Consider the following 19,213-nt stretch of genomic DNA (forward strand, 5'->3'; position numbering starts at 1 on the left):
TTCCCAATTCTTGGGGAGAGGTCAGATCAGAGTCCACCAAGTACTGGTGCAACAAATCAGACACACAATTATTAAGAATATGCTCTCTCAGGATCAAGTTATACAGGCTGTCATAATCAGTAACTTTACTGCCATGTAACCACCCCTCCAAGGCCTTCACTGAATGGTCAATGAAATCAACCCAGTCTTGTGAAGACTCCTTTTTGGTCTCTCTGAACTTTATCCTGTATTGTTCAGTGGTTAAGCCATAACCATCCAGGAGTGCATTCTTAAGAACTTTGTAATCATTAGCTTCATTTTCTTTTACAGTAAGGAGCCTATCCCTACCTTTTCCACTAAATGATAGCCATAGGATAGCAGCCCACTGCCTTTGAGGGACATCCTGTACAGCACAGGCCCTCTCAAGTGCAGCAAACCACTTGTTAATGTCATCCCCCTTCTTATAAGGGGGAACTATCTTATGCAGATTCCTGGAATCATGCTCTTTTGCAGGATGACTATGGGGAATACTGCTGCTGCCACCATGGGTTTCTAAACCCATTTTCTGTCTCTCCTTCTCTACTTCTAAAGTCTGTCTATCCAAATCCAGCTGTTGCTTCTTGAGCTTCAGTCTGGTTTGTTCCACTCTCAATCTATTGAGCTCCCTTTCTAACAATCTGTCATCAGGGTGGGTGGGAGGGACATGCCTTGAAACAGAAGTATGGTGAGAATGGACAGAAGGAGACCTGTCCCTTACAGAGGGCACCCTAACAGCTTGGCTAACAGAAACATCAGTACCACTGTGGTGTGAATAAATGCTTTAGCTATGATGTGAGACAACACTATTTGTATGGTGTGACTCAACATCATTACCAACTATGCTAGACTGTCTAGTAATGGGCAGGCTAGGAAGTTTCTTTCCTGGGGGAGTCCCTGGATCAGATTGGGAAACATTAGCTACTTTTTCAACAGATGGGGCACTTCTTGCCTTATCTTGTTCTCTAAGCATGTTAAGTAACAATTCCAAGGAAGGATTCTTCCCTACACTCAAACCTCTCTCTATACAGAGACTCCTTGCTCCTTTCCAGCTAAGGTGGTCATATGCAATCTTAGACAGGTCAACATTTTGGCCTGTGCCAGACATTTTTAGAGAGAGTTAAAGTGATAGAAAAAGAGAAAAAAGTTTGTCAGAGCTTTTAGAAAGACAGAGAAAAAAAACTTTAAAACTTTTTAGAACTTTTTAGAAAGTTAGAAGTACTTTTCAGCACTTAGAAAAGAGTGAAAAGAGGAAATGCAAAACTTTTTGGCAATGTGTATATACACTGAACTTGTTTTGTATATTTTTCTCTTATGAAAAGTACAATGACAAGAGTGGTAAGTAGTCTCAAAGCACTTATCCCACCGCTGCACAACCAATGTAGGAGGCTGGACTGGCTTGTAGTGAGTACCAAGGGGTACTTGCACCTTGCACCAGGCCCAGTTATCCCTTATTAGTGTATAGGGTGTCTAGCAGCTTAGGCTGATAGATAATGGTAGCTTAGCAGAGCAGCTTAGGCTGAACTAGGAGACGTGTGAAGCTACTACAGTACCACTTAGAGTCATATGCACAATATCATAAGAAAACACAATACACAGTTATACTAAAAATAAAGGTACTTTATTTTTATGACAATATGCCAAAGTATCTCAGAGTGTACCCTCAGTGAGAGGATAGGAAATATACACAAGATATATATACACAATACCAGAAATATGCAGTATAGTCTTAGAAAACAGTGCAAACAATGTATAGTTACAATAGGATGCAATGGGGACACATAGGGATAGGGGCAACACAAACCATATACTCCAAAAGTGGAATGTGAACCACGAATGGACCCCAAACCTATGTGACCTTGTAGAGGGTCGCTGGGACTATTAGAAAATAGTGAGGGTTAGAAAAATAGCCCACCCCAAGACCCTGAAAAGTGAGTGCAAAGTGCACTAAAGTTCCCAAAAGGACAAAGAAGTCGTGATAGGGGAATAAGGCAGGAAAGACACAAACCAACAATGCAACAACGCTGGATTTCCAATCTGGGGTACCTTTGGAACAAGGGGACCAAGTCCAAAAGTCACAAGCAAGTCGGAGATGGGCAGATGCCCAGGAAATGCCAGCTGCGGGTGCAAAGAAGCTTCGACTGGACTGAAGAAGCTGCAGTTTCTGCAGGAACACAAAGGGCTAGAGACTTCCCCTTTGGAGGACAGATCCCGCTCGCCTTGTAGAGTCGTGCAGAAGTGTTTTCCTGCCGAAAGAACACCAACAAGCCTTGCTAGCTGCAAATCATGCGGTTAGCGTTTTTGGACGCTGCTACGGCCCAGGAGGGACCAGGAAGTCGCAAATTGGACCAGGAGATAGAAGAGACGTCGAGCAAGACAAGGAGCCCTCTTAGCAGCAGGTAGCACCTGGAGAAATGCCAGAAACAGGCACTACGAGGATGCGTGAAACGGCTCTCACCCAAAGTCGCACAAAGGAGTCCCACGTCGCTGGAGACCAACTTAGAAAGTCGTGCAATGCAGGTTAGAGTGCCGTGGACCCAGGCTTGGCTGTGCACGAAGGATTTCCGCCGGAAGTGCACAGGGGCCGGAGTAGCTGCAAAAGTCGCGGTTCCCAGCAATGCAGTCTAGCGAGGTGAGGCAAGGACTTACCTCCACCAAACTTGGACTGAAGAGTCACTGGACTGTGGAAGTCACTTGGACAGAGTTGCTGGATTCGAGGGACCTCGCTCGTTGTGCTGAGAGGAGACCCAAGGGACCGGTAATGCAGCTTTTTGGTGCCTGCGGATGCAGGGGGACGATTCCGTCGACCCACGGGAGATTTCTTTGGAGCTTCTAGTGCAGAGAGGAGGCAGACTACCCCCACAGCATGCACCACCAGGAAAACAGTCGAGAAGGCGGCAGGATCAGCGTTACAGAGTTGCAGTAGTCGTCTTTGCTACTATGTTGCAGGTTTGCAGGCTTCCAGCGCGGTCAGCAGTCGATTCCTTGGCAGAAGGTGAAGAGAGAGATGCAGAGGAACTCGGATGAGCTCTTGCATTCGTTATCTAAGGAATCCCAAGAGACAGAGACCCTAAATAGCTAGAAAAGAGGGTTTGGCTACCTAGGAGAGAGGATAGGCTAGCAACACCTGAAGGAGCCTATCACAAGGAGTCTCTGACGTCACCTGGTGGCACTGGCCACTCAGAGCAGTCCAGTGTGCCAGCAGCACCTCTGTTTCCAAGATGGCAGAGGTCTGGAGCACACTGGAGGAGCTCTGGGCACCTCCCAGGGGAGGTGCAGGTCAGGGGAGTGGTCACTCCCCTTTCCTTTGTCCAGTTTCGCGCCAGAGCAGGGCTAAGGGGTCCCCTGAACCGATGTAGACTGGCTTATGCAGAATTGGGCACATCTGTGCCCAAGAAAGCATTTCCAGAGGCTGGGGGAGGCTACTCCTCCCCTGCCTTCACACCATTTTCCAAAGGGAGAGGGTGTAACACCCTCTCTCAGAGGAAGTCCTTTGTTCTGCCATCCTGGGCCAGGCCTGGCTGGACCCCAGGAGGGCAGCTGCCTGTCTGAGGGGTTGGCAGCAGCAGCAGCTGTAGTGAAACCCCGGGAAAGGCAGTATGGCAGTACCAGGGTCTGTGCTACAGACCACTGGGATCATGGGATTGTGCCAACTATGCCAGGATGGTATAGAGGGGACAATTCCATGATCATAGACATATTACATGGCCATATTCGGAGTTACCATTGTGAAGCTACATATAGGTAGTGACCTATATGTAGTGCACGCGTGTAATGGTGTCCCCGCACTCACAAAGTCAGGGAAATTGGCCCTGAACAATGTGGGGGCAACTTGGCTAGTCCCAGGGTGCCCTCACACTAAGTAACTTTGCACCTAACCTTTACCAGGTAAAGGTTAGACATATAGGTGACTTATAAATTACTTAAGTGCAGTGTAAAATGGCTGTGAAATAACGTGGACGTTATTTCACTCAGGCTGCAGTGGCAGGCCTGTGTAAGAATTGTCAGAGCTCCCTATGGGTGGCAAAAGAAATGCTGCAGCCCATAGGGATCTCCTGGAACCCCAATACCCTGGGTACCTCAGTACCATATACTAGGGAATTATAAGGGTGTTCCAGTAAGCCAATGTAAATTGGTAAAAAATGGTCACTAGCCTGTTAGTGACAATTTGGAAGAAATGAGAGAGCATAACCACTGAGGTTCTGGTTAGCAGAGCCTTAGTGAGACAGTTAGGCACCACACAGGGAACACATACATATAGGCCACAAACTTATGAGCACTGGGGTCCTGACTAGCAGGGTCCCAGTGATACATAACAAACATACTGAAAACATAGGGTTTTCACTATGAGCACTGGGCCCTGGCTAGCAGGATCCCAGTGAGACAGTGAAAACACCCTGACAAACACTCACAAACAGGCCAAAAGTGGGGGTAACAAGGCTAGAAAGAGGCTACTTTCTCACAGTTTCGCCATCGACTTTTCAAGTAGAAACCCACATGCCTTTGTTACAGTCCACCCACCCTATTTAGATATCAGCAGAAACATAGGCAAATGATTGCTGGTGGCTTGCCGCCACCGTCAAGAAACTTCACCCGCATCGACGGCACCATAGACAAAAGTGGCTCGCAAAGGGATGATAGCCCCTTTTACCGCTGAGCCAATCACGATATGCAGTCCCTCCGATTCAATTGTGGCTAAAAATCCACACCTGAGTTGGTGGACTGGGAGCTATATAAGGATGAAGCTCACCTTAATAACGTTTTCCACGTATCCTTCCACCATTAACCCGCTGCTACCAGTCTTGCCGTTACTCCTGGGCCAGGTCCAAGATGGAAATCAATCCCATTGCTACCAGAACACAAGGTAAATCAGGTGCATAACTGTTATCCTCGGTTTTGAAGCATCACAGTAATACTGGACTTGTGCGTGGCTCAATAATTTGTGTAAACACCACCATAATGCTGTGTAATGCAAAGTGTGTAATGTTTTAGTCAGAAAATGGATCAGAACAGACCTCGAGATTAAGTAGTAGCTCGCAGTCTGATAAGGACTACCTTCATGTCGATGGACACCTACACAAAAAGTTAAACAATCATGAATAGCAATGTGTCCACACAGGTGTTTGCAGTAATATCCCCAAAAGATCGAAAGTATCAACTGAAACAGTATACCCAATCTGAGCCAAACAATCCCTTGATAATGTAGCAATTAAACTACAATATGCTGGGACAAAAGTGAAGTACTACCACTATCCCGCACAACGACGAGAGCCGCGATACACGGCCTCCCTTTCAAATGGACCCCAACCCGCCTCACATATCTAGGAATGTTCATTAATAGAGTCTTAGAACATATGGTCAGGGACAACCTAGACCCCCTTATATCTAGAATGAAGCAGGACTTTGCCAAGTGGGCATAACTAGGCCTGTCCATGTGTGGCAGGACACAGGTGGTCCGAATGGTTACCCTGCCACTATTTACATATATATTAGGCATGCTCCCCTTATTGATACCCCTCTCCTTGCTCCGCTCGATTGATGCATCCATAAGGACCTTCGTCTGGGGCTCCTTACGCCCAAGGCTGAAACCCGCAACAATCCTGGCACGACGACCCTATGGGGGATTAGGCCTACCTTCAGTAGAACAATATTCATTAGCCTTACACCTGTCACAGTTAGCCTATACACTCCCAGATATACCAGACCCACCGCAATGGGTAGCCACAGAGAAACTTCTAAGAGGACAAAGCACAGAGACAGGAGGGATATACGCTGATTACCCCTCCTCATCTAATCCCATCCTCATGGCCACAAATACAGCATGGCGCAGAGCCCACCGCTTGCTCGGTTTACACGCCTCCCTGCATGCTCAGGCTCCTATAGCAGGGAATAAAAACATAAAAATAGGGGGAAACCCTCTCAGATGGCCCCAATGGCACGAGGCAGGTATCCATAATATATCTCAAATCATAACTGGAAATAGCTTCCAAACTTTTGCCTCCCTCCAGGAAGAGTTTGGCACCCACAGTAATCAAGAGTGGCGATATATGCAGCTCAAGCATTGTGTGCGTAGAGCACTAGGAACCCCCCCCATGGACACTTAAAACCTCTCCCATTGTCACCTGCCTTCAGAAATGGGGACGTCACAGGGGCTTCATGGCTGGTCTGTATGCAGAATTGACAAACCATCTCTATTCGCAGCCTCTTCTTGAATGGCTACGTCTAAAATGGCAAGACAGATTAGAGATTGCTTATACGGAAGAAGAGTGGTCAGTCATATTAAAGGCCCTTGACAGAGGAGTACGCAAAGCCCACCTAAAATTTTGTCTCTTTAAGGTTCTTCAAGAATGGTACTTGACCCCCGTCAAACTTCTCAGGGCTGGGTTGACGCCGCACGCGAAATGTTGGAGATGTATAGAACCCCATTGTGATTTACTGCACATCCTATGTCATTGTCCGACGATGCAGCCTTTATGGGATGCGGTACGCCACGCCCTGATAGACTTCATACAGATACCAAACCTGACCCCGCCATCGCTTATCCTTTTACATGATACACGCACATATCCTTCCCTATCACAAGCCCAAAAACGGTTGCTCCATATGGCAATCGCCACAGCCAAAATATGTATACTCCGGCACTGGAGGTCCAGTATTGCCCCTACACCGACAGAATGGATGACAGCCATGTTCCAAACTGCCACCCACGAACGGGTAATTTACAATCTGCAGGATCAAGCAGAGCTATTCATAGAAGTCTGGTGCCCCTTCCTACCAAGATCATGAAGCAGCTGACGGACGGCCAATGGCCAACGGGTGATGAACATCAACCGCCCTCTTAGAACCCTTCATTTTTCTTCCTCTTCCCCACCCGCCCTTTACCCCCTCCCAGATATCCTTCCTCCTCCTTTCTCTTTCTCTCTCTTCTCTGACTCTTTAGAATCCCTACTTTGGCAAACGCCTTGGACCTCAGACCAAGCAGTCAGACATCTCTCCTTATCTTCTTACCTGACCAGTATCTGACAATTTAACATATATAAGAAGAACTCACCCCCTTCTCTAAACGCACTCACTTCAACATACATACTCCTATGGACAATCAGCTATCCACACCTTTCCTGGCACTTTCTTTTCTTACGTGTAGGAGCCCTTACCGTTTACTCTGTCTCGTATCACAGCAACTTAGATGCTTATACTACATTGTCCATCCCCATACGATAACACATATTGGAGGGGGAACAGTAGAACTATATACACTCTAGGCCCGCCAGGTTGGCCCCAGAGCTCCTAGCCTCCTCATCTACTCATTGATTCACTTATCCATTACTCATGTACCCGCTTATCAACCCCCCCAACCCTTCTCCGCTCCCATCTCCCACGCTATAAGATATATCCACTTCCTTCCCAACCCATGGTCAATCCCTCTTCCCGTTCTTTTCTCTTCTCTAAATATTCTTCTTAAAAGCCTAGTCACAAATCTCTGACCAATTAACATGAACATTTACTAGACTGTATAAGTTTACATATCTACTATGGAGCCTGCTGATGATGTTAAAAAATGCTTTGAAAATTTGAAAATCTGAAAATTTGAAAGTTTGAAAGTATGTATTTTCATGTTTTTTTATATATCATGTATCATTCCATATTCTCAGTAAAACAATTCAAACTAAAAAAAAAACTAAAAAAAACTACAATATGCTACAGGGTGTTGTACACAGAATGTACTGCAAATTGTACTGGTGAACTGCAAACATAGCTGAGATGTATGAAGGTCACATATCCCCTTGGTGTGTGCAATACATCACAAACATAACATTCAATTTACTGTAAAGTGCCAGGTTCCCTGTGTAGTGCTTATGCACATACTATTCACATATCATGTCAAAATAAACACACATGCATTCTCCAATCACAAAAATAGAACATATGATTTTGGTGTTAGTGTCCAGTAACAACACAAATGCTTGAACCAAAATTAATATGACCCTCACAAATGTACAACACTAATGTATGTTGTCATAAAATGTCTAAAAGCTTGTCACTGTCACAAATTAAAGTAAGTGCATGGCACACACATTAGCAGAAAGAACATAATCAGCAAACAATCAGTAACAATCACAAAATAAGGCCAGGAGAAAGGTATTCTCAAAATTAAAATGTTTTATATAAATGAGATAACTATCTCATAAGTTAATAAATAAAGTTGCAAAGAAAAAGCAAAGGCACATTGCCAGTAGTCCATTGTGTGAGTGCATGTCCACAGCTTTCTTCCTTATGTCACTGCCAAAATAAACCTTCTCTGGAAGTGGCATCTAGGGGGCAGAGAACATGCACCTCATGGATCTCACTGGGAGGGGTTTGGTTTGGGAGGGATGGGTTGAGATTTGGAAGTTGTGGGTTGGGATTTCGAAGGGGTGGGTTGGGATTTGAAAGGGGGGTAAAGAGGTTTGGGGTAGATTTACGTTTGGAAGGGGTGGGGTGGGATGTGGAAGGGGTAGTTTGGGGGGTGGAAGGGCTGGACACATGTTTAGGAGGAGTGGTTTTGGGTTTGGAAGGAGTTAGGGGCATGGAAAAAAGTAGGTCCTCCTTGGGAAATGGATAGGGTGTTTCTTAGGGAGTTGAGTTTGGGAGGTAGAGGGAGTGGCTGTGTCTGTTGTGCGTGAGTGTGTTGAAGATGGGGGTACTGATTGTCTGTTGAGTGGGTGAGTGTGGGCGTGTGGGTCACACCCATACTTATGTGTGTGCATGGATGTGGTCTGTGTTGGTGTGAGTTATGATGGTTTGCTGGTAAATGCATGTGTGGTGGTGGGTGCACTGACTGGGGATGTGCTTGTGGTGTGTGCGGGTGTTGGTGTAGTGGTGGGTGTTGTATATATGGGTGTGCTGGTGGTGAGGGTGTGTGGTTGTGTCGTGGTGGGTGCACTGACTGGGGTGTGCTTATGGTGTGTGTGGGTGTTGGTGTACTAGTGGGTACTGTATCTGTAGGTGTGCTGGTTGGTGGTGTGGGTGTGTGTTTGTTTCAAGGTGGGTGCAATGCCTGTGGGCATGCTTGTGCTGTGGTGGTGTGTGTGTGGTGTCTGCATGTGTGTGTCTGTGCCTGTGTTTTTTGCTGTGTCTGTGTTGGAATGTGCTGCTTGTGGTTGTTGTGTGTGCGTGCTTATGTTTGTGCGTGCGTTGGATAGGGCTAGGTTGAGGGATTTGGATGAGGAAGGGGAAGGGGTGGGAGTGTGGGAATAAGGTTGGGATGGGTAGGAGGTTGGGGTCAATGAGGGACCAGACCCTAAAAATTATCACTGTAGGCCAGACAGGACACCGTGAATGCCATCCAGGTAAGCCAGCACCTGGGTGTTCTCGCCACCCAGCCCCTGGATGCTATGCCGAAGTGCAGTCTTGCCTACAGCGATTGTCCATAATAGGTCTACAGTCTCCTCAATGAGCGCAGCTTGGGACACCAGGGCAGGGGCAAAGGTGCCTGTAGCAAAGGTGATGCTGCCCCGTTTAAGGAGTGGCTATGGGCAAAGGGGGGAGCAAGAGGGAGGGTTGAGATTGGAATGGGGGAGAACAAAGACACAGATGTCACAGTTGCTCCAGTGTCCACCCCTCTAGAGACTGGTCTGCATTGGAATACTCAGAGGAAAATGTTGAATTACTTGTGGCCTCCTGGCCAGTCCCTTCACCATCCATGCCACTGGGTCCCTAAGTGTTGGTGGTGTCCACACCCGATCCCCTTTGGCCAGTTTTATCCCCGCCAATGTGGCTTCTGTCATCTTCGCCATGCCCAGTTTGTTGAAAACACAGACACAACAGTTTTAGGGTATCTGTGACAATACAATTGGACTTCAATGTTCATCACACAACATTTGTACTAAGTTCAATAATCCTACATCCCAGCTCCCATATCATGTATGGCTTTGTTACTGGCACACTTGTAGTTCACTCCATGACAAAGAGTTCCAACAGCATAAGTAAACACATAGGCCTGGAGACAGCTCTGAACCATTGCAGTACAGAGCCAACATTGGTTCACTTCTGGCAAAGGGCAAGGTGTTGGGATGGAAATTGACTGCTCAAGATGGGACACCACAGCACCACAGCATCTATGTGATGCAACCTTTCATATAGAAATGTCCCTTTCAGTATCACATTGCTCTCCATCATAAATTTCTCTTCTGGGCAAAACTAAGGACCCAAAAATGTTGTCTATGGGACTTACAACTCTCTCACCAATGTGGGCACATTCCTGCTGGTTGCAATCAATGCAGTTTGGCATACAAATTCACATTGGTAATCACAGACTGGCTTACATGCACATTTGTGTAGGACTGAGGACTCAGGTCTGCCTGCTACTGTCCTCATTAACTTACTAGAAGTTTTCTGGACAAGCAGCTTCCAAACATGTATCAGATAAGGAATGATGCCACTCTACACAGAATTCCAATACTTTTGGTGCAGATGCACATTCTCATATTGTTATTGCATCAACTTAACAATGTCAACTTTGATATATCAGCTGCGTTATATTGTATAGTTTGCCACAGTTACCAGTAATGGGGCCTACATTCACCACACTCATTTGTGATGATCCATCCCACCTGACCCAATCATGGCATGAGGCATGTTTTGTGAAACTGTCCCTCATGCTATTGTGAAAATGCTGAAAATCTCTTTATTTGCATGCACCCATGTGTCTGCCTGGTGAGGAAGAATCTAGTGACATCCTTCAGCACAAAACAATACAACACACGCAGCATCAGACACTGCCTGATCAACTTACATCTCCAGAAATCTTTATGGGCTTTGGATGTGTGCCAACCTCAATTTTGATGACATACAACAAAGCTGGAAAGTAAAGAGGTCAAAACACAACTGCTGTTGGGCACTCAACTGCCCATCAAACTACAGGTAAGCCACTGCAAGGATGTGGGCCATTAGAGGGGTCAGGGTGCAGTGCACCCAGCTGGCTCTCTGGGAGGACTGCATGACTTGGCTCTCTGCAGACTTCCATGTTGTCCAGTGCACGTCCTCCCACCTCTTCCTACAGTACAGGCTGAGCCACTTGTGGACCCCCAGGGTCTGCCCCTTCTTTGCAATGGCCTTCCTAGTCTTCCACTTCTGAAGGGTGTTGAACTGTATAGATGACAGAAAAGAACAAAAAAATACATTTGAGTGTTTCTGTTTGGCAGTAGTGCTGTGACTTTACATTTTGGACATTCACCAAACAATAACTAGAATGTTTTTCCAGAAAAATATTACAGGTAGCTTGGTAATACTGATTTCTCATGTGCACCATAAATACTTGCTAGCTCCTCATACTACAGAATGAGGCCTACAACATCATCTTGTCCAGAGCTATATAAGCTATCCTGTTGTGAGAGCCACCCCTGATAACTCACAATCATTGTGAGCTACTAAAAGCCAAAACCACCTGTACAATCCTTGCACCTAATAACATGCACAGCAACATTGGCTTCCTGCCTAAACTCGGAGGAGGCAGAACCCATGGTCTGCATCACTTAGAGTGACTAAGGGCAAGATAAAATGCCTTCTATGTGTCAGTGAGAGCAGGGAATTGTGGGTTGTATGAATAAGTGTGAGTTGAAATGGGACAGACTAAGGTGGATGATTGTGAGCCAGTGTTATCTGAACTTGCTGCACATAAACTAACTTTACCTAAATGTGGCTCCATGACAGGCTTAAAACATACAGAGCAACCTAATACAACTTATGTGCTGGAATCCCATGTGACAGTACAGCATCAGGCAACTTCAGACACTCTACATTTTTCTATCAACATCAACATCATTCCAACATTGTCTGTATGTTGTCAGTCATACTACTGGTACACTTTCTAGTTGCCACTGGTACTCAGTGGCCTGTAGTTAGTTTGTATGATGAACAGGATTTCTGTGTAACATGGGCACACATTACAGCTTCTACTTTCAGGTGACATAATTCTGCCACACACAGAAATTTCAGACAGTGGCATAAACAATCTGTCCCAGCTACGGCATTCTGTCAATTCCAGTCACAACATTACCCCTGTTAGAAATGTGGTCTTTGGTTGACAGTCAGGTTACCCCCTGTTCAAGCAAGAACCCCTCACTCTAGTCAGGGTAAAAGAGAATCACCCTCAGCTAACCCCTGCTTACCCCCTTGGTAGCTTGGCAGAGCAGTAGGCTTAACTTCAGAGTGCTAGGTGTAAAGCATTTGTACCAACACACACAGTAACTTAATGAGAACACTACAAAATGACACAACACTGGTTTAGAAAATAGGAAATATTTATCTAAACAAAACAAGACCAAAATGACAAAAATCCACAATACACAAGTCAAGTTATCAATTAAAAATCAAAAAGAGTCTTTAGGTAGTTTCAAACACACACTAACGCTGTTAGCGTGAAAAAGTACCTTGGGTGCGTCAAAAATAACCCGCACGAGCGAGTGCATGTCAAAAAGGGCTTGGGATGTGTTGATTCCACTCACGAGCAGGTCTTGCATTTTTTCTCCTTTTGCCGGGTCGGGCGCGTTGTTTTTTCTCTCAGCAGGAGAGCGATGCGTCTATCCGGTCAGCACTCTTGGGTCCGGGTAGGCCTTGCGTTGTTTTTCCACACCCGGCGTACTTGAGTTGGAAATCCAGCCGCACGATGATACGAAAACCCCGCAGCGCCGGTTGTGATCTCCCAGCCTCCGTCAGCAATGCTGCGCGTCGTTTCTTCTGCTCTGTGCATCAATTCTTCGGTTGCGTTTCCTGCAAGCGTCGATTTTCAGCTGCGGAGCTGGCGGCGTGTCATTTCTTCAGCCGCAGATTGGAGTGGCGTCGATCTTTTCCCCGCACGGCGCTCTGTGCGTGGATTTCCTTATGTTTAGGCTGCCAGCTTGTCCTTTCAGGGTCCCAGGAAATGGATGGGCACCACAGGGCAAAGTAGGAGTCTGCTCAGAGACTCCAGGTGCTGGCAGAGAGAAGTCTTTGCAGTCCCTGAGACTTCAAACAACAGGAGGCAAGCTCAAAATCAAGCCCTTGGAGATTTCTTCTCAAGATGGAAGGCACAGAAAGTCCAGTCTTTGCCCTTTTACTCTGGCAGAAGCAGCAACTGCAGGATAGCTCCACAAAACACAGTCACAGGCAGGGCAGCTCTTCTTCCTCAGCTCTTCAGCTCTTCTCCAGGCAGAGGTCCCTCTTGTTTCAAGAAGTGTTTCTAAAGTCTGTGGTTTTGGGTGCCCTTATTATAACCAATTTCTCCTTTGAAGTAGGCCTACTTCAAAGTAAAGTCTCTTTTGAATGTGAAATACCGCCTTGCCCTGGCCAGGCCACACACACTCACCAGGGGGTTAGAGACTGCATTGTGTGAGGGCAGGCACAGCCCTTTCAGGTGTGAGTGACCAATCCTCCCCTCCCTCCTAGAACAGATGGCTCATCAGGAAATGCAGACTATACTCCAGCTCCCTTTATGTCACTGTCTAGTGTGAGGTGCAACCAGCCCAACTGTCAAACTGACCCAGACAGGTAATCCACAAACAGGCAAAGTCACAGAAATGGTATAAGCAAGAAAATGCTCACTTTCTAAAAGTGGCAATTTTCAAACACACAATCTTAAAATCAACTTTACTAAAAGATGTATTTTTAACTTGTGAGCTCAGAGACCCCAAACTCCACATGTCTATCCGCTCCCAAAGGGAATCTACCCTTTAATCAGATTTAAAGGTAGCCCCCACGTTAACCTATGAGAGGGACAGGCCTTGCAACAGTGAAAAACAAATATCCTACCTTAACCATACACTGCACCCTGCCCTTGGGGATACCTAGGGCCTACCTTAGGAGTGTCTTACATGTGAGAAAAGGGAAGGTTTAGGCCTGGCAAGTGGGTGCACTTGCCAAGTCGAATTTACAGTTAAAACTTTACACACAGACACTGCAATGGCAGGTCTGAGACATGATTACAGAGCTACTTATGTGGATGGCACAACCAGTGCTGCAGGCCCACTAGTAGCATTTGATTTACAGGCCCTGGCACCTCTAGTGCACTTTACTAGGGACTTACTAGTAGACCAAATATGCCAATCATGGATAAGCCAATTACATACACATTTTGTAAAGGAGCACAAAAACAGCAAAATCAGAGTCCAGCACACATCAACAACCTGGGGAACAGAGGCAAAAAGTTAAGGGAGACCACGCCAATCTAACAACCCCCATTACCAAAAAGGAACAAAATAGGCTGTGTATCCGAAAGGAAGAGGTTACTCAGTCCGACATTCCCCAATCACACATGTACCTGTTTTTCTGGGATCCCATAGAGCTGGCTATACAGGGACTGAACCTCACTGTCAGGGAGCTCCATCTCCTCCGTGCTGAAGGCAGGGGCCCTGTGACCTGCTTTGCCAGGCATCCTGGCTCCCAGAGGTCGGTAACAGCAGCAAAAGTATTGAGGAGGCCTTGATGGCTGCAGTGTTAGAAGGCAAGTGAATGTTTTTCCACAACGCGGCTTACAAATACACAGCAAATGCAATCCATGATGGCGAAGGACACAGCCATTGGCTTTCGTGTTTAGCCTTCACACACATTAGCCTATGACAGGGCCCGTCATAGAGGCTACCACCTACTATGTGGTCAACTTCCGCTGACAGCCGTCAGGTAGCCAGTGTCCTGACGGCAATGTCAGGCAGCCACCATTTTAGAGTGTGAAGCTGTACATTTTTCTGTTGTAAGTGTATCACCAGGGCTCAAAATGGAGGCTAGTGTATTTCTAAATGTCAGAAAAGAACCACATTTTGCTTGGCAAGATATGAAACAATAAAATGTGAACCATGACTGTATTTGCCACTGATAGCGCTGCGGGGAAAGTACTACCTCCGTTGATGGTATTTTCTCAGGAAATTAAAAAAATGTGCAAATAATTGAAAGTATTATTTGCACATAATGAAAAAAAATTTGGAGGTCTAAAAATGTGTGTGCACATGTATTACCCAATGACACTTCTATTGTTCCCAAGAAGTCAGATGTGTGTTGACATTAAAAGTATGGTGTGACCAATTCATTATTTTCCATACATACAGACATCTGAACCCAGCCATGGGTAGGAGGATATTGCCCGAGGTGTTTCAGCCCTTTCCAGACCTTGCCACTATGGAGGAAAGGAGCATAATCAACAATTTTGACTACATAGGCAAAATATCCTGGATTTGTGTCAGCAGTTGGAGTCTGATCTCCTGCCTCAGACCAATAGTAAAACTCATGGCAGTACTGCATTTTGTTGCCACTGGCACTTTTCAATACACTGTGGAAGTATCAGGGGGCATGGCACAGCCTACTTTCAGTGATGTTCTACAGTAAGTCCTTGCTTCCTTGATGAAACACATCAACAGCTACATCTAGGTCCCACGTCCACAGGATTTGGCCACCGTGAAGGGAGAATTTTATGCTCTGGGTATACCACCACATGTGATTGAAGCAATAGATGGCCTGTATATTGCCTTGGTGCCACCACACATAAGGAAACAGGTCTACTGCAGTCGGAAGAACTTCCATTCCATCAATGTGCAAGCTGTCTGCTACCGAATATGTACATCTCAAGTGTGTGTACCTGATTCCCTGTGTCAACACATGATTCATTCGTACTACAGAACAGCAACATACCCATGCAAATGTCACATCGGTTGGACCGGAGAGAGCCTGGCTTGCTGGTAAGTACAATACGACTTGAGGATCTTTTGCCTAAATCCTAGTTTAAGTAGGGACAATGGTTTGATGTGTGAATAATCTGTTGATGTGTTGCTTCCATGTAGGAGACTCAGCATATCCTAACCGACTAGAGTTATTGGCACTGCTGAGGAATCCAACAACACCAGAGGAAGTCCGCTTCAGTGACACTCCATGAAGAACAAGGAGGCCAGTGGAGCGGGCTTTCAGACTCCTGAAGGCCAGGTTTAGGTGCCTGGACAAGACCGGTGGAGCCTCAGCCTACTCACCCGATAAGGTGTACCACATCACAGTTGCCTGCTGCATTCTACGTAACATCACCCTATGGAGGAACATCCCTGTAAATGCAGAGGAGGGAGGACGTGAAGAGCTCCTGGATGAGGTTGTTGAAATGCCCAATAAAGATGACAGTGTGAAGAAGAAGGAGTTGCTTACATCAAGATGTGATTGACCACTTCTTCCCCTAAGTCTAAGTTTACCTTTACAAATTGTAACCTCCAGTGTCAATACAACTTGTGACATGGGGAACATATCAATCTGCTGTGATAATTTGTTAGGAATGGTCAGTGCAGGAAAGTCCAAGTCAAAGATGTTAGTGGATCAGAATTTCCCTTAATTGACTACTGTGGTAATTGACAGAGATTAACTGTGCTTGTGCTAAGTATGTGTGCCCTCATGACTTGTCAAATTAGTTCAATTTAATATGTCATAAAATTAATGTTTGCTTGTTATTCTGTTTCAAGGTCCTTTGCCACGTCATCTTCATTTGGACATTTCATAGTTGTGACATTGGCTGTGATATGTTGCTGTTTGAAAATATAAAGTGGACATGCATTGATCCTGGGACAGACACCCACTTGGGATGGACAAATCTTTTCCAGAGACAACTTGCATTCTGGTAGCATAGAAGTTCAGAAGATTGTATCAGATATGTTTTCCGTGTGATGCTCCCATCAAGGCAATATGTGCCAGTTGACTTGCTCAAACCATACGTGTGTTTCAAGTCCCAGAATACTGTTCTTCCTTCACATTGTCTAAATCTTCAATTTCTGGACAGTGGAGGTAGCTGTTGTGTTTCCTCATAGGTGATGGAACTTTTTATTAGTTCCACACTGATTGGTGAATGTGACATTGCACCAGATACTGCCAGTGTCCTGTAATGGTAACGTGGCCTCAAATGTTGTTCTGTCATGATGTAGGCTATTGGTGTTATTGATCTAGGATTCCTATTGTGAGGGCAGGATAGGGCTCCAACTGAGGTCAGTGAAATTTTGCCTAATTTATTTGATACCATTGCATATTGCCTTTCCTCCCTGGTGCCAAGGTCAAGAAGCGTATAACCCTGAAGGCCTGAGACTGTTGAGGTTAGGCCTGGCTATTGAAACCCGTGTTTCATTTCAACAAGGGCGTGTTGCTAACATATGCAAGTTCCAAATACATTCTGAGTTGAGTTTGCTTTCTTTGAGTAAATTGTTTAACACTTTACCTCTTTGTCATTTCTACATTTTTGGCAAATGAATGTTCAAAAGATTTGACAACATGATGGTGGAAGACGGACATGACAAATGAAAGGTCACAGATAATCCAGCAAGAGTCTTGTAGTCTGTGTCCATAATATGTATTAGCATGACACAAAAAAGGACGGTGAATCAAAAAAAGATAAAATGAACACAAAGTCTATATTGGTGGATGGAAACATGGTAGCAAAGCCACAAACAGTTTGGAGTCTAACATCCAAGGTACAACAGTCCTCAGAAAAGGTAAATGTGTCCAGGAAATAGTACACAGAGTGAATGGCAGAGACACACAGGAGGTAATTAGGTTCTGCATCTCTTGGAGGTGGTGGTGTTGGTCTTGCCATCCTCTCCTGCTGGTCCAGCTGACTGTCCCCTCCAGGCAGGAGGAGGGCACAGATGCAGGGACTGGGGTGTGAGGAGCAGGCTCCTCATGTGGCAGGGACTTCCTGTCTGTGTCTGGCAGTGGTATACGTGGCCTAGATGTGAAGGGACTACAGACAGGGGCAGATGTAATGGGAAAAGCCCTGCACATATGGTGGTAGATGTGAAATAGTACCCCAGTCAGGGAGCTCATTCTCTCATTGTGGTTCTGTAGTTCTAAGATGTGCTCCATCTGCACCTACTTGATTGCCCGGAGTTCAGTTACAACCTGGCCTACCACATCTTGAGACTGTTGTAATGATCCCAAGACTTGTTTACTTGTGGTCTGGATGACAAAAGCTGCAGTAGCCTTACTTGACTGGCGCACAGATTTCCTTCCCATGACCCCCAACCCACTAGCCTATGCCCTTGAGGAAGTGTGCCCCATCCCACTGGGTCCTGGTAGAACTGGAGGCTGTGTTGGTGTTGTCTCAACAGCAGCCAAGACTGGGGACATCGGATTGGTTTGTACCTTCTCGGTGCACAGGGAGTGGTAGTACCCTCATGCTGATATGTTGTTGCAGCTGTGGTGGGAGGTGTAGGTGTGGGCTCAGTGTGACTCACTGGAGTTGTCTGACCAGAAAAACTAGATGGACCAGCTGGCTCCCGATCATCTGGACTTGCATTTGTGCACTCCTCACTGAAGGCGTGCACCTGCTCATGAGTGGAGGTGTCTTGCCTGGCAGGCAGTGGTCCCCGGGTGGTTGGACCTGTGAAGGTTGCAGAGAATATGCAATTAATACATAATTTGTGCATGTAATCTGTCTTTGTCTACAAATGGGGCAACCTAAAAAAGTAGATTCAGAGTGATAGAATGGCTAGGGCTTTGTGCTGATTTAATTATTTTACACATGGAGACTGATGTCTTGAAAAGCAAAAGAGTTATTTCAGAAATCTACGCTACATGTATCAGACAGTGGTGAGAAGATTGGAGTACTGGACCATTCCACGGCCTAGCATGCAAGAAAACAATGGAATCAAAGTGGTTCAACTTACAAATATAACTGTATTTGATCATCATATGGACAGTGCAAATTAACTTGTGGGGCTTCTACTGCTATTTAGCATGCCAAAACACATTTTTGAGAAACTGGGATTCAAAAGGCAGTGAATTGTGTAAGCATTTTCCTCAACTCAATGTCGCTATGAGCAGGTTTCAACATGATTGTGATACACAAGAAGTGACATTTTAATCCATTACATTACATGGTAACTGTCCAATACACCAGCTTTTGAAATGTGTGTACATATAGGAGTAAAGACGGTGGGACAACATTATATGGCGCTATTGTTTTTCAGATCCCAAAAAAGGTTATCATGGTAGTTGTAGTCATCTGTTGACACAATAGAAATTACTTGTTTGAAAAGTAAGTCACACATTTCACTTTCAATGACTATATTAAAGATGAACACACATTTGAAACATGCAAACACATATGGGCATGATGTGCCCAGGAGAAAATATCACTTAGGAACACTACTTTCCTGTGAACATGGATGCAGTTTTGGACCTGTTTTTGGAAGCCCAACAACATACTTTGATAAAAAGCAATGCGCAGAGA

This window comes from Pleurodeles waltl, chromosome 4_1 (genome assembly GCF_031143425.1).
Source record: "Pleurodeles waltl isolate 20211129_DDA chromosome 4_1, aPleWal1.hap1.20221129, whole genome shotgun sequence".
Classification (NCBI taxonomy): domain Eukaryota; kingdom Metazoa; phylum Chordata; class Amphibia; order Caudata; family Salamandridae; genus Pleurodeles; species Pleurodeles waltl.